The following is a 14982-nucleotide window of genomic DNA, read 5'->3' as shown; positions in this document are numbered from 1 at the left end:
TGAATAAGAGAGGAAATATAGACTATGAGAGAAAACGTGCAAGGAACATAAACGAGCACTGTAAAAGGTTCTAGAAGTATGTAAGAGGAAAAAGATTAGTGAAGATAAATGTAGGTCCCTTACAGTCTAAAATGGGAACATTCATAATAGAGAACAAGGAAATGGCAGAGCAATTGAACAACTACTTTAGTTCTGTCTTCATGCAGGAAGACACAAATAACTTCCCAGAAATACTAGTGAACCAAAGGTCTAGTGAGAAGGAGGAATCGAAGGAAATTAGTATTACTATAAAAACAGTGCTGGAGGAATTAATGGGACTGAAAGCCAATAGATCCCCAGGGCCTGATATTCTCCATCCCAGGGTACTAAAGGAGGTGGCCATGGAAATAGTGGATGCATTGGTTGTCATCTTTCAAAATGCTGCAGGTTCTGGAACAGATTGGAAGGTGACAAATGTAACCCCACTATTTAAAAACAGAAGGGAGGGGGTAAAAACAGGGAATTACAGACCTGTTAGCCTAATATCAGTGGTAGGGAAAATGCTAGAGCCTATTATAAAGGATGTGATAACAAGACACTTAGAAAACATCAACAGGATTAGACAAAATCAACATGGATTTATGAAGGGAAATCATGTTTGACAAACCTACTGGAGTTTCTTGAGGACGTAACTAGTAGAATAGATAAGGGAGAACCAGTGGATGTGGTGTATTTTGATTTTCAGAAAGCTTTTGATAAAGTCCCACATGAGAGGTTAGTGTGCAAGGTTAAAGCACATAGGATTGGGGGTAATATATTGACATGGATTCAGAACTGGTTAGCAGACAGGAAACGGAGAGTAGGAATAAATGGGTTTTTTTCAGAATGACAGGTGGTGACTAGTGGGGTACCGCAGGATTAGTGCTTGGGCTCCAGCTATTCACAATATATCAATGATTTTGATGAGGTAACCAAATGTAAATTTTCCAAGTTTGCTGATGACACAAAACTAGATGAGAATTTGAGTGGTGAGGAGGGTGTTAAGAGGCTTCAAGGTAATTTAGGCTGGTTGAGTGAGCAGGCAAATACATGGCAAATGCAGTATAACGTGGATAAGTGTGAAGTTATTCACTGGTAGGAAAAACAGGATGGTAGAGTATTATTTAAATAGTGATAGATTGGGAAATGTTGATGTACAAAGGGACCTGGGTGTCCTTATACACTAATCACTGAAAGCAAGCAAGCAGGAGCAGCAAGCAGTTAAGGTAAATGGTATGTTGGCCTTCATTGCGAGAGGACTTGAGTACAGGAGCAAGGATGTCTTACTGTAGCTGTACAGGTCCTTGGTGAGACCACACCTGGAGTATTGTGTGCAGTTTTGGTCTCCTTACCTAAGAAAGAATATACTTGTCATACAGGGAGTGCAGCGAAGGTTCACCAGACTGATTCCTGGGATTACAGGATTCTCATATGAGGAGGGATTTGGGTGACCAGGCCTGTATTCACTGGAGCTTAGAAGAATGAGAGGGGATCTCATTGAAACGTATAAAATTTTGACAGGGCTGGACAGACTGGATGCAGGGATGATGTTTCCTCTGGTGTAGAACAAGGTGTCACAATCTCAGGATAAGGGGTAGGCCACCTAGGACTGAGATGAGGAGAAACTTCTTCACTGAGAAGGTGGTGATCCTGTGGAATTCTCTACCTCAGGGGGCTGTGGAGGCCAAGTCGTCGATTATACTTAAAAAGGAAATAGATAGATTTCTAGACTCTAAAGGCATCAAGGAGTAAGGGGAGAGTGTGGGAGGATGGCGTTGAGATAGAGGATCAGCCATGATCATATTGAATGGGGGAGCAGGCTCGAAGGGCCGAATGACCTACTCCTGCTTCTATTTTCCTGTTTCTATTGTTCACGGTTCCGTCACCTCAGAAACTAGGAACAAAAGATTGTAAGAACAGGAGGAGGCCATTCCTCCCTTCTAGCCTGCTCCACCATTTAATAAGATCATGGCTGATCTGATTGTGGCCTTAACTCCAATTTCCCACCTGCCCCCATAATCCTGGGCACCCTCGTCGATCAAAAATCTGACCAACTCAGCCTTGAGTGTATTCAATGACCCGGCCTCCACTGCTCTCTGTGGATGAGAATTCCAAAGACTAACCACCCTCCAAGAGAAGGAATTCCTCCTCATCTCCAACTTAAATGGGAAACCTCTTAATTTGAAACCGTAACCCCTAGTTCTAGATTTTCTCACAAGGGGAAACATCCTCTGAGCATCCACCCTGTGAATCTGATGTTTCAACAAGATCACCTCTGATTCTCCTAAACTCCAATGAGCATAGGCCCAACCTGTTCAACCTTTCCTCACAAGACAAACCCCTTCATCCCAGAAATCAGCCGAGTGAACCTTCTCTGAACTGCCTCCAATGCAAGTGTATCCCTCCTTAAGTAAGGAGACCAAAACTTTACCCAAACCTCTCGGTAAGATCTTCTTCTGACTTTTAAACAAGGGAGTATGGGGAACTGGGTCTGGATTTCAGTGCAGGGAGGAGGGAGAGTGTGTGGGACATGAATTTACAGCTTTGGGGAACAAGAGAGGAAAAAATGTTCTTACTGAAAAAAGAGATGTCAAAGCTTTTCATCTTGCACTCATCAGGACATTTCACATGAATACCAATATAATGGGAAAACAACAATTTATACTGTATGTGAAGAGAGTGCTGACAGGTTGGCAAGTGGAATCTGATTGGTAGAGGCGTTGCCATGGAGAATGCACCAGTGTTGGTGACTGACAGTTAACTGTGACGCTTTGTTTGAAATTAAACCAGGCAGCATGACCCCAATTGGTCAAGGCATCGCCCTGAGGAATAAGTCAGTGAATGGCTGCCACTTATTTTGTTTAGCTTAAAAAGGAGCCATGTATTCTCTATTTACAGTGAAGAATTGTGTGAACTTCTTTCGAGGGTATGAGAAGGGGAGGATTTTCAGATTCACAGTGGGGAGAAACCGTACATGTGGAGGTGGTTTCAAATAACCATCCAACCTGGAGAGACACAAGGATACCTACACCATGGAGAAACTGTGGAAATATCAGGACTGTGGGAAGGGATTCAATTACCCATCTGAGCTGGAAACTCATTGGTGCAGTCACACCAGGGAGAGACTGTTTACCTGCTCTGTGTGTGGGAAGAGATTCAGTCAGTCATCCAGCTGCTGAGACACCAGCAAGATCTCATGTGACTGCAGGAGTTGGATTCTGGTGTTACTGCTGTTGTTAATCACATTCAACAACAACTCACCTTCATATAGCAATTTTACCTCAGTTAACAACCCAAGGAGAGTTATCAAATGAAATTTATCAGAACCACACATTGAGAAATTTGGGAAGATGGAGAAAAATGTGATTAAAAAGTTAAATTTTAAGGAGCACCTTAAGAGGGAGAGAGAGGCGGAGAGGTTTTGGGAGGGAATTACAGAGCAAAAAGACTCAGACAGCTGAAAGCATGGCCACAATGGTGAAGTAAAGAAAATACGGGGTGTGAAAGGGGCCAGATTGAGAACAGGACAGATATCCGAGAAAGTTGTGGGGCTGGAGGAGACTCCAAAGGTAGGGAGGGGTGAGGCAATACAGGGGTTGAAAACAAGGATGAGAATTTTAATAATTGAGGTGTCGCAAGTCAGTGAGCACAGGGGTGATGGGGGAATAGGATTTGGTCTGCGTTAGGAAACAGGAACAGAGTTTTGGATGACCTCGAGCTTGTGGAGGGCAGAGTGTGGGAGGCCGGCCAGAAGTGTCTCGGAATAGTCCAGTCTAGAGGTGACAAAAAGACGGGGTGAGGTTTTAAGCTGCAGATGAGCTGAGGTATGGACGGGGTCGGGCAGTGTTACGGAGATGGGAATAGGTGGTATTAGTGACAGGGCGAATATGTGGCCGGTAACTCATCTCAGGGTCAATTATGAATCGAGGATGTGAAAAGTCTGGTTTAGTCTCAGACAGTTGCCAGGGAGAAGGATGGAGTCAGTAGCTCAGGAATGGAATTTGGAGCTGGGGCCATAAAGAATGTCTCCGGCCTCTCCAACATCCAATTGGAGGAAATGTCTGTAAGTTCAGTACTGGATGTGGGATAAGCAGCCTGAGAATTGGACAAGAGTGGAGGAGTATGAGAGGTGCTGGTGTCGGCAGTATCCATGTGAAATCAAACACTGTTCTCAGATGTTGTCCTTGAGGGGCAGTGTGTAGATGAGAAATAGGAGGGAGTCCAGGATAGATCCTCAGCGACACCAGAGGTAACGGTGTGGGAGCTGGAAGAGAAGACATTGCAGGTGATACTGTGGCTGTGATTTGCTGGATAAGCAAGGAACCAGAAGAGTGCAGAGCCACCCAGCTGGACAACAGTGAAGAGGGGCTGGAGGAGGAGCTGGAGGAGGAGCGGGTGGTTTAACCATGTCAAAGGCTGCAGACAGATGGAGAAAGGCAAGGAGGGACAGCTCACCTTTGTCACAGTGACACAGGATGTGCTTAGTAACTCTGATAAGAGTTGTTTCAGTCCTGTGATAGGGGCAGAAACCTGCTGGGAGGGATTGAAACATGGAGTTCCAGGACAGACAGGGACGGATTTGGGAGGTGATGAAATGCTCTCGGATTTTGGAGAGGGAAGGGAGGATGGAGCTGGGCCAGTAGTTTGCAAAGACGGCGGAATCAAGGGTTTGTTTTTCATGAGGAGGGGCTGATGACGGTGAATTTAGAGGAGACAGGGACAGTACCTGAAGAAAGAACCATTAACAATATCAGCGAACATGGGGAGAGTGGAGGGTCAGTAGTTTAGTGGTAATAAGATTGAGGGAAGAGGTGGGTCTCCTTGACCAGATCAGCACTGAGAGGGCGTGAGGGGAGATGGGAGAGAACATAAAGGTGTGGTTTCCAGGCAAGGGGAAGCTTTAGAGATAGTTTGGCCCGTTGGGCTAGTGGAAGGGAGGGAAGCAGCAGAGGCAGCTGATCGGATTATCTCAATCTTAGTGACAAAGAAGTTCCATGAGTTCCTCACCCTTGTTGTTCGAGGTGAGGATGGAGGAGACAGAGGAGAGGGAGAGCCTTTCAAAAGGAAATAACTTGTGTTTGAGATATTAACAAGAAACACCACACTGTGTTTCACACAAAGCTGATTTAGTTCACCTTTATCCAGAATATTAACCCTATAATTGGCTGGAGTTTATTAACATCAGCAGAAACAAGCCCCAATGAACATGGTTCAGTCCTAGATGTGACTAACAGCAAAATCCAATCACATAGAAACTAGGAGCAGGAGTAGGCCATTCGGCCCTTCGAGCCTGCTCCGCCATTCAATATTATCGTGGCTGATCCTATATCTCAATGCCACATTCCCGCTTCCTCTCCATACCCCTTTATGTCCCTAATGTCTAAACATTTATCAATTTCTTTCTTGAATATACTCAGAGACCCGGCCTCCACAACCTTCTGTGGTAGAGAATTCCACAGGTTGACCATCCTCTGAGTGAAAAAATATTTCCTCATCTCAGTCCTAAATGGCCTGCCCCGTGTCCTGAGACTGTGGCCCCTGGTTCTAGACTCCCCAACCAGGGAAACATCCTCCCTGCATCTAGTCTGTCTAGCCCTGTTAGAATTTTATACGTTTCAATCTGATCCCCTCTCATTCTTCTAAACTCGAGTGAATACAGGACCAATCGAACCAATCTCCCCTTATACGACAGTCCTGCCATCCCCGGTATCAGCCTCGTGAACCTTTGCTGCACTCCAAGTATATCCTTTCTTAGGGAGGGAGACCAAAACTGCACACAATACTCCAGGTGTGGTCTCACCAAGGCCCTGTGTTACTGAAGTAAGGCATCCCTACTTCTGAACTTAAATCCTCTTGCAATGAAAGCCAACATACCATTTTCCTTCCTAATTACTTGCTGCACCTGCCTGTTTACTTTCATTGACTGGTGTACAAGGACACCCAGATCCCTTTGTACATCCACATTTCCCAATACATCACCATTTAAATAAATCTCTGCCTTTCTGTTTTTCACACCAAAGCGTATAACTTCACATTTATCCACATTACACTGCATCTGCCATGTGTTTGCCCACACACACACAACTTGTCTAAATCACCCTGAAGCCTCCTTGCATCCTCTTCACAGCCCCGCCCAGTTTTGTGTCATCAGCAAACTTGGAAATATTGCATTTGGTTCCCTCATCTAAGTCATTTATATATACCGTGAATGGCTGGGGCCCAAGCACTGATCCCTGCAGTACACCACTAATCACTACCTGCCATCGGAAAAAGATCCATTTATTCCCACTCTCTGTTTCTGGTCTATCAACCAATTCTTAATCCATGCCAGTATATTACCCTCGAGCCCATGTGCTTTAATTTTTCCCACTAGCCTCTTATGTTGGACCTTTTCAAAAGCCTTTGTGAAATCCAAATACACCACATCCACTGGTTCTCCCTTATCTATCCTATTAGTTACATCCTCAAAAAACTCCAGTAGATTAGTTAAGCATGACTTCTCTTTCATAAACCCGTGCTGACTTTGTCTAATCCCGTTAATGCTTTCCAAGTGTTCTGTTACCATGTCTTTTATGATAGAACCTAGCATTTCCCCCAGAACTTATGTTAGGCAATCACTGTAATTACTCATGAACTCGCTGATGACTCAGCAGGGTGGATCATCAAGTGAATCCTTTCCCATACTTGGAGCAGGTGAACGGGCTCTCCCCAGTGTGAACTCGCTGGTGTTTGGTGAGTTCCATTGATAGCATGAACCCAGCCCCATACTGAGAGCACATGATTGGTCTCTCATCAGTGTGAACTCGCTGATGGGACATCAGTTCCCCCGAACTTTTATAACACTTCCCGCAGCGTAGGCATTTATAAGGTCTCTCCCCAGTGTGAACTCTCTCATGTCTCAGCACATGAGATAATTGAGTGAATCCCTTCCCACACATGGAGCAGGTGAACGGCCTCTCCCCAGTGTGAATTCGCTGGTGTACAGTGAGTTGAAATGATCCCTTGAACCCAGTCCCGCACTGAAAACATCTGAATGGTCTCTCATCAGTGTGAACACGTTGATGGCACCTCAGGTCCCCGGAACTTCTAAAAAACTTCTCGCAGTCTGGGCATTTAAAAGGTCTCTCCCCAATGTGAACTCGCTGGTGTATCAGCAGGTTAGATGACTGAGTGAATCCCTTCCCACACTCAGAGCAGGTGAACGGTCTCTCCCCAGTGTGAACCCGCTGGTGTATCAGCAAGGTGGATGAATTAGTGAACCCCTTCCCACACTGGGAGCAGATGAATGGTCTCTCCCCCACGTGAGTGCATTGATGAGTTTTCAGCTCAGATGGGTAACTGAATCCTTTTCCACAGTTCCCACATTTCCACGGTTTCTCCCCAGTGTGACTGCGCTTGGGTCTCGACAGGCCAGATGATCGGCTGAAGCCTCGTCCACACACAGAACATGTGTACAGTTTCTCCCCACTGTGAACGGTGCTTTTCCCTTCCATGTTCAAATTCTGATGATATTCAGGATATGATAAATTAGGCAATTTCATCAGATCTGTTGTGTTCTTTGGTTTAAGATTCCCGGCTGCAAATCCTTCTCTTCTAATACCCTATGAAATTGATTTAAAATAGGAAAAAAGGGAGTGAGAGAGAACCCACAAAAGCACAAAGGCAGCTTGTGGCACTTTAAAAAAGTGACCATGAAAACTGCTGGATTGTTATGACAACCCAACTGGTTCACTAATGTCCTTCAGTGAAGGGAACCTGCCACCCAGTCTGGGCCTACACAAGACTCTGGCCTCTATGGGAGGAGTGAGAGAAGGGTGAGGGGTTGCAGGAGGATAACAAGAGGTATTTTATATATCTACAATTCTATCAGAGCTTTGACAGAATCTCCCAAACCCTCAACCTCCACACCTAGAAGGACCAGGGTAGCAGGTGTATGTGAACAACATCACCTCCAAGTTCCCCTCCAAGTCATGCACTGTCCCGACTTGTCTGATATCCGGTACTGGATGAACAGAAATTTGCTCCATTTAAACATTGGGCAGACTGAAGCCATTGTCTTCAGTCCCCGCTACAAACTCCACTCCCTAACTCCCGACTCCATCCCTCTCACTGTCAACTGTCTGAGGCTGAACCAGACTGTTCACAACCAAGGTGAAATATTTCACCCCAAGATGAGCTTCCACATATCCACATCATCACTAAGACCGCCTATTTCTACCTCAGTAATAAAAACAGAAAATGTTGCAAACCCTCAGCAGGTCAGGCAGCATCTGTGGAGAGAACGAGAGTTAAAGTTTCAGGTTGTGATGACCATTCTTCAAAACTGCGGAAAGATAGAAATGTGATAGGTTTTCAGTCAGTGAAAGGGGGATCGTGAGGGAAGAACAAAAGTGAAGGTCTGTGATCGGGTGGATCCACCTCAGTAACATCCCACGACTTTACCTGTGCTTCAGCTCAACCAATTCTGAAACTCTCATCCATTCCGTTGTTCCCTCTGGAAATGACTATGCTGATACTTTCCTTTCCGGTCTCCCACGTACAACCTCCATAAAGCTGAGATCATCCAAAATTTCACTGTCTGTATCACAGAATTGTTACAGCACAGGAGGAGGTCATTTGGCCCTTCCTGTCTGCACCAGCTCTCTGAATGAACAATTCACTTAGTGCCATTCCCCCATCTTCTCCCCATAACCCTGCACATTCTTCCTTTTCAGATAATAATCCAATTCCCTCTTGAATGCCTCTATTGAAGCTGCCTCCACCACACTCACAGGCAGCACATTCCAGATCTTAACCACTCGCTGCGTGAAAGTTTCTCCTTGTATTCCCATTGATTCCTTTTCAATTATCTTAAATTTGTGTTCTCTGGTTCTTGATCCTTCCACCAATGGGAACAGTTTCTCCCTCTCTACTCTGTCCAGACCACTCATGATTTTGAATACCTCTATCAAACCTAAGTGAATCTTCCTCACACCGTGTCCCTTCCCCCATCACCACTTTTCATGGCAGTGAAGCAACACCTCAATTTTAAAATTCTCATCCTTGTTTTCAAATCCCTCCATGGTCTCTCCCTCTGTGTTTGGAGTCCCACAGATATTCAAAGTATTTTCCCAGAGAGAGAACAGACAAACATTATTCCTTCCAAATTCAAATGATGACGATAGTCAGGTCCTGATGAATAGAGTGACTCAGTCAGATCTTGTTGTCATTTTTAGTTTGAGTTTCCTATCTGTAAATTTTCTTCCAATAATCTGTAAAAGAAGTTTAAAAAACCCATCCCTGTCAGTCCAGGATAGAAATTCACAATATTCTCTCCTCCTGCTACTTGGACCAGGATGACCGCGCATGCGCCCTGCTGTACATTGCCCCTATAAAGATGGCGGATTTTAATGGGGAATTATGTGGATGACGCCTTCCCGCATTTGCCGCCCGGTTTGCGACAATCGCGGGACCTGTGCATTCCTAATGTGGGTTTGAGGCCTCCAACGTGTGTTCATGAATCCTCCTCACCAACTCCGCCGCCTCCATGACCCTACCACAATCGGCCATTTCTCAGCGTTTGAGGAGCCGAAATATACACCTTCCGGCAGCGGCAGACTCTGCGCATGCGCTTTGCACAGCCCACCGCCGCGCATGCGCAGCCGCTCCTGCAGTGAGGACTGGGCACCTTCTGTATCGCTCCGAATGCTGGGTAATAGCCCCGCTATGGAAAGGTCATGTTATTGAATACATCATTTTGTTTTGTGATTTGATTACGATGAAGACGTAGGGGAAAAATATAAAATTATTACACCCCTTGATTGATAACCAAAGTGCAATGGCCCTGCACCATAGTTCTGTCCTGAATGTAATTACCAGCAGAACAAACCACGACAGTTAAATGTAAACTTAGTGGACTCTAGGCAGATCGGATAAACAATTGATTTCCCCCCTCATACATGGTACATTTAAACTGTGCCTTACCATGTGCTGGCTATGGGTCAAATGCTATGCAGTTTTAAATATGGATTGTTAATATCATTAAAGGGCAATAATGAACCAAATGGGTTTTTCTGACAATGATTGTCACCATTACTGACACTGGCTGTCAATTACAAGCTTTGATTGATGCACCGAATTTGAATTCCACCAGATCTGATCCTAATTCCCAAACAGAAAATGCTGGAAATACTCAGTGGCCAGGCCGAGACTGTGGAAAGAGAAACAGTTAATGGTTCAGGTCACTGAACTTCCAACTGAACTGGAAAAAAGCTGGCTATACAGCAGATTTTAGCAAAGAGCACAGATGGAGAAAGGAGGAGGGGGAAGAACAGAAGAGAAGGTTTGTGATTGGCTGAATATAGGAGAGATTAAACAACAAAAGGGATGAGGATGCAAACAAAAATCAATGTAACGGAACAAATAAAGAAACTAAAGGTGGGAGAGCTATTCTGTATCTGTCGTCTATTTCTGCTAAAATTGGAAAAATGTTGCTTTTCTACTGACCCATTTCACTCTATCCCACACTGAAAACTCTCAATCCTTCTCCAACATTATGAACATTTTATTGAGCAAACACACACAATCATACAGGAAAAGTCTAATCAATTTAAATATTGAAATAATGAAACAAAGAAATATTTATGACTCAGAAGGTGGCCATTCGATACATCGTGTCCATGTCAGCAGAAGAAGAACAATCCAGTTCAATCCCATGTTCTAGTTCTTGTTCTGTAGCCGTGTAGGTTGCAGCAGCTCAAATGAATTTCCACGTGTTCTTTTCTTTAATCCGATGGAGGGTTCTGCCTCTACCAACAGCTCAGGTAGTGAGTTCCATACTCCCCACGCCCACTGAGTGAAACAAATTAATTGACAACTCCCGTCTAATCCTTCCATTAACTCTGTTAAATTGAATTATTGGCTTTACTGTGGTTCTGTTGGTAACAGTTTCTGCTATATGTTGGAAGGCTATGATGTCAAATCTCATGGCTAAAACTTGAGCACAGCAATTTAGGTTGACATTCCCTCAGAGCACTGAGTGAGTCCTGCACTTGCGGTGGTGTTTCCTTGAGATTTAAACTGAGCCACCCTCCTCCCCCCAGCCCTTTGAGGTGGGTGTAAAATTCCCCATGTCACTATTTCACAAAGAGCAGGGTTCCGTGTCCTGTCCCATATTTATCCCCCAATCAACATCACAAGAACAGATTCTCTGCTCATTGTGACGTTGCTGTGTGTGAGAGTTGCTGTGTTCCCTACATTACAACAGTGAATCCACTTCCAAAGTACCTCATTGGCTGGAAAGCACTTTGAGATTCTGGTAGTGGGGAAAGGCGCTATATCAATGTGAGGATTTCTTTATTTCTGAATCTATGTCCCTGGCTATTGATCTCTCTGCTCACGGAAATAGGTCCTTCCTATCCACTTTATCTCAGTGACCCATAACTTTATACACTTCAATTAAATCTCCCCTCAGCCTCCTCTGTTCCAAAGAAAACAACCCCATCCTATCCAATGTTTCCTCGAAGCTCATTTTGATGTGAATAAGGTTCAGGAGGAGTTCCCGAATACTCTCCCCTAATCTTATGAATTAGATCATTCTCATCTGGATCCTGTTTGATGTGGACCCGCCATTGTCTGTCCCCCAGGAAGTGTCCATTCTAATTCTGTGACTCTGAACAGTTTTGTTGGTACAGGGACTTGAGTGGAACTCGCTGCTTTTAAAGTGCCATCACTCATTGTAAATTAGGCCGCACCTACAAACTTGTCTCTCACACTTCCAGTGAAGTGGAGGGTGGTTTTCACATATATACTTGCAGCTGTGGTATTAACAAAAACACACAGGAGAAAGACTCAGTGTGAGCGGTGATACTGCAGGAGGAATGGGGAGCTGGGTTCACCCATGAAAGCAGCAAAGTTTTAAAAAATGGATTCTAACGTGGGGCTTGAACTCACGATCCTGAGATTGCGTCTCATGCTTGACCAACTGCATGAGCCAGACATACCAAAATAACATCTCCATATCTGTTATCACAGCGAGTTCACTGTCTGATTGAAATAGCAGAGAAGGAAATTGACCAGCAGAAGCCCAAGTGTCCAATGCTTTCCACTCAATCATCACTAACATCATTCACAGCTTCTGCTTCTCAGCTGCACCTCCTTTCAAACATTGTGATCCATTTTCCTCAGGGTTTGTTCCTGGATTTAATATTTACCTGCTTTATGTCCTCGTTTTGAAATCAGATTCGCTTCAATATCCAACACAAATTGAATTGCAAACCTAACGGACAAACAATGGAAAACAAGCCACTCTCTAACACAAATCCCATGGTGCTCATTTTCAGATTCACAACTGTCAGCTTTTCAATAACATGAAGGAATTTTACAGTGAAAAGATTTAGAAAGTTGGTGTGACTTTTATTAGTGAGTGAACTCGGGTATTCTGTAAATGCTGCTCAGAGATTTAGTGACCAGGTTATAATGTACCTGCATTTTCCTGAGCATGTGCTCGGTGTATTGAGAGGGTTGGGCCGGGTTGGAGTATCTTGCATCTCAGGGATGGGTAGTAACCCGCTGATTGAAGCTGCAGACGATGCTTTCTGCTGGCAGTGGGTGATTGGAGAGTGCGGGGCCGGAATATTGCTGCTTTTCTTCTTTTCCCTGTCTCACTCACTGTGGAGCTAAGGAAGAGAGAATCATTGATGGGTTTGTTTGAATCCAATTTTTTCATAGATTTCTAATATGTTAGACATAGTTACATGGTAGGTCTAATTGTTTTCTTGTATTATTTGAAATGAATATTCGAACAAGTTGCTTGTGAGGGAACTCACTGGGTAACAATGGAGCTGGGCAATGTTTTCTTGCTGTTAAAGCACCCAATGACAACCCAGACCTGAGTGTCAATGACTGCTGATGGGTAGAAAACAGTGAAAGCTTCACCCCTGGATGTGTTGTGAAACACCAACCTTTTGGTTAACAGCGAATGCGCTGACCAATTGCACCACAGCAACTGATATAAAACCAGCCTGCAAGATATCCTAAACCAGGGAGTTAGCGAGTTAAAGCTTCAGATTGCTGCTACCGGAATGACAATTATTCTCCGTCGGTTTTACTCTTCCAAAATAAAGGGTGGGACATTCATTGTGGATACATGGAAACAGTCTGATCCCACCCACTGCAGCCACATCCAAGTGACTGGGAACCAGCTCTCCTACAACTGGTGCCATCTTCCTTCGAGCGTTTCGGTGTTTTGTCTGTTACCAAGTATTCTGATTGTCCAGAAGCCGATATTAGGTTTGAATTCCTGATGTGCAGTAACGAGAATCCTTTCAATGTCTCAGATCAGTTAATATCATTGATGACATCGGAGTCAATGTTCCAGCATCTTAAAGAAGGGAAAGGTGCCTTGACTGTCTCTGGTCAGTCGGACAGTTCACCCTTCATTCTCCTCTGATTCAGGTTCCCAAAGAGTTTCTAAAGATTCACACAGCTTGGCGGGGGAGGGTAGGGAGATGGTGGAGGGCGGTGGGGACGGGAGGTTTGATGGAGCAGATAGGAAGAAACTGTTTCCATTGACCGGGGTCAGTAACCAGACACTGGGATTTAAGATAATTAAAGAAAGACAGGCTTGCATTTATATAGCACTTTTCCCAACCAACGGACGTCTCAAAGCGCTTTCCAGCCAATGAAGGACTTTTTGAAGTGTCGCCATTGTTGTGATGTAGGAAACACAACAGCCAATCACCGCTCAGCAAAATCCCACAAACAGCAACGTCATAATGAGCGGACAATCTGTTTTTGTGACGTTGATTGAGGATGAGCAGGAAACGTGGCTGTGAGACACTGTATTCCCTTAATATTTAACATCAAACGTGAATTTTTGGACATTTGCTTACCATTAAATTAACAGATTTTGATCATGTTTCTGCCCAGTTTCAAAGCGGGGACCTTTCACATGTGATAACCACTCCACTACAGAACAATACCTGACAGAGCCAGCGGCACCTACACATCATGTTAAACTGTCAGGTCCTGCAGCAGCACTTTGGGTCTTTGATTTGTGGAAATGGAATTCGGGTGGCAGATTTAGAAATGCTCCGGTCAAATTAATCTGGTAATGTTATCATCAAATGACATAGCACGTGAAGAGACCATTCAGCCCTTCATATCAATAACAACTTTTTACGATGTTCTTTCTAATTAGTCTCCGTTTCGTTTTCTTTCTCTATAGCCATGATCTTTGAAACTTTCAGGTCATTGTCCAATTCCCTTTTGAAAACTCTGAGTGAAGAAAAACAATATTGAAAGAGGTGCAGGAGCTTCTGCCGTTTCCATGCCCAGTGTGTGAAAATTAACAAAGTTTGCCTGACCCAATGACATGAAGAGTGGGGCTGGGGATTCTTATAGAGCTTTCAAAAAAATGAAGTTCATTTCAAATGGAATTTGCAAAGGAATTTTATTCTGGCCAAGCATCTCCTTATTTTTCTCAGCCGCTATATACAATCTAATTCCCCTTGCTGTACAAACTCTTACAGAGGCTGTTATAGAAAAAAGGGAAAGGTTTGCTACAGCTATACAAAGTCCCTGTTAGTTCACACCTGGAGGACTGTGTATAGTTCTGGGAACGACACCTTATAAAGGATCAATATTTGCCTTGAAAGGTTCAGAGGAGCCGCATTGATTAGGTTGGTGGGTTTTGGAAATTGAAAGTTGCACATCTGCAGCTTGTGGCACTATTTCACCTTACTGTTCACTTCATGTTCATGTCTAACACACTCGATGAACAAGTCTTCTGTGTTTGAACTAAACATGCTATTATTCGGCACTCCCTCTCCTGCCGACCAGGTCTGGCCCTCATCAGGGAATATTGTTTTCCTGTTGCTGTGTGAACTGTCACAATGAACTGATCCTGGAGTCTCTTTCCCCTGGGATCTACAAAACCCGTCACTTGTCTTCCGTTTTCATTCTCACTCTTTCATTCCCAGTTTA

At 44.3% G+C, this 14982-nt stretch overlaps 1 protein-coding gene and 1 long non-coding RNA gene across 2 annotated transcripts in view; one reads left to right on the top strand and one right to left on the bottom strand.

The window, feature by feature from the left end:
- LOC144697569 (uncharacterized) overlaps positions 1–14982 on the bottom strand; it is a 721063-nt gene that overhangs the window by 170461 nt on the left and 535620 nt on the right. The window lies entirely within an intron of this gene.
- Positions 1–14982, top strand: part of LOC144697492 (uncharacterized) — a 756645-nt gene that overhangs the window by 214442 nt on the left and 527221 nt on the right. The gene's annotated exons all lie outside the window — the stretch shown is intronic.

This window comes from Cetorhinus maximus, chromosome 23 (genome assembly GCF_964194155.1).
Source record: "Cetorhinus maximus chromosome 23, sCetMax3.hap1.1, whole genome shotgun sequence".
Classification (NCBI taxonomy): Eukaryota; Metazoa; Chordata; class Chondrichthyes; order Lamniformes; family Cetorhinidae; genus Cetorhinus; species Cetorhinus maximus.
This window is presented reverse-complemented; position numbering and strand designations above follow the sequence as displayed.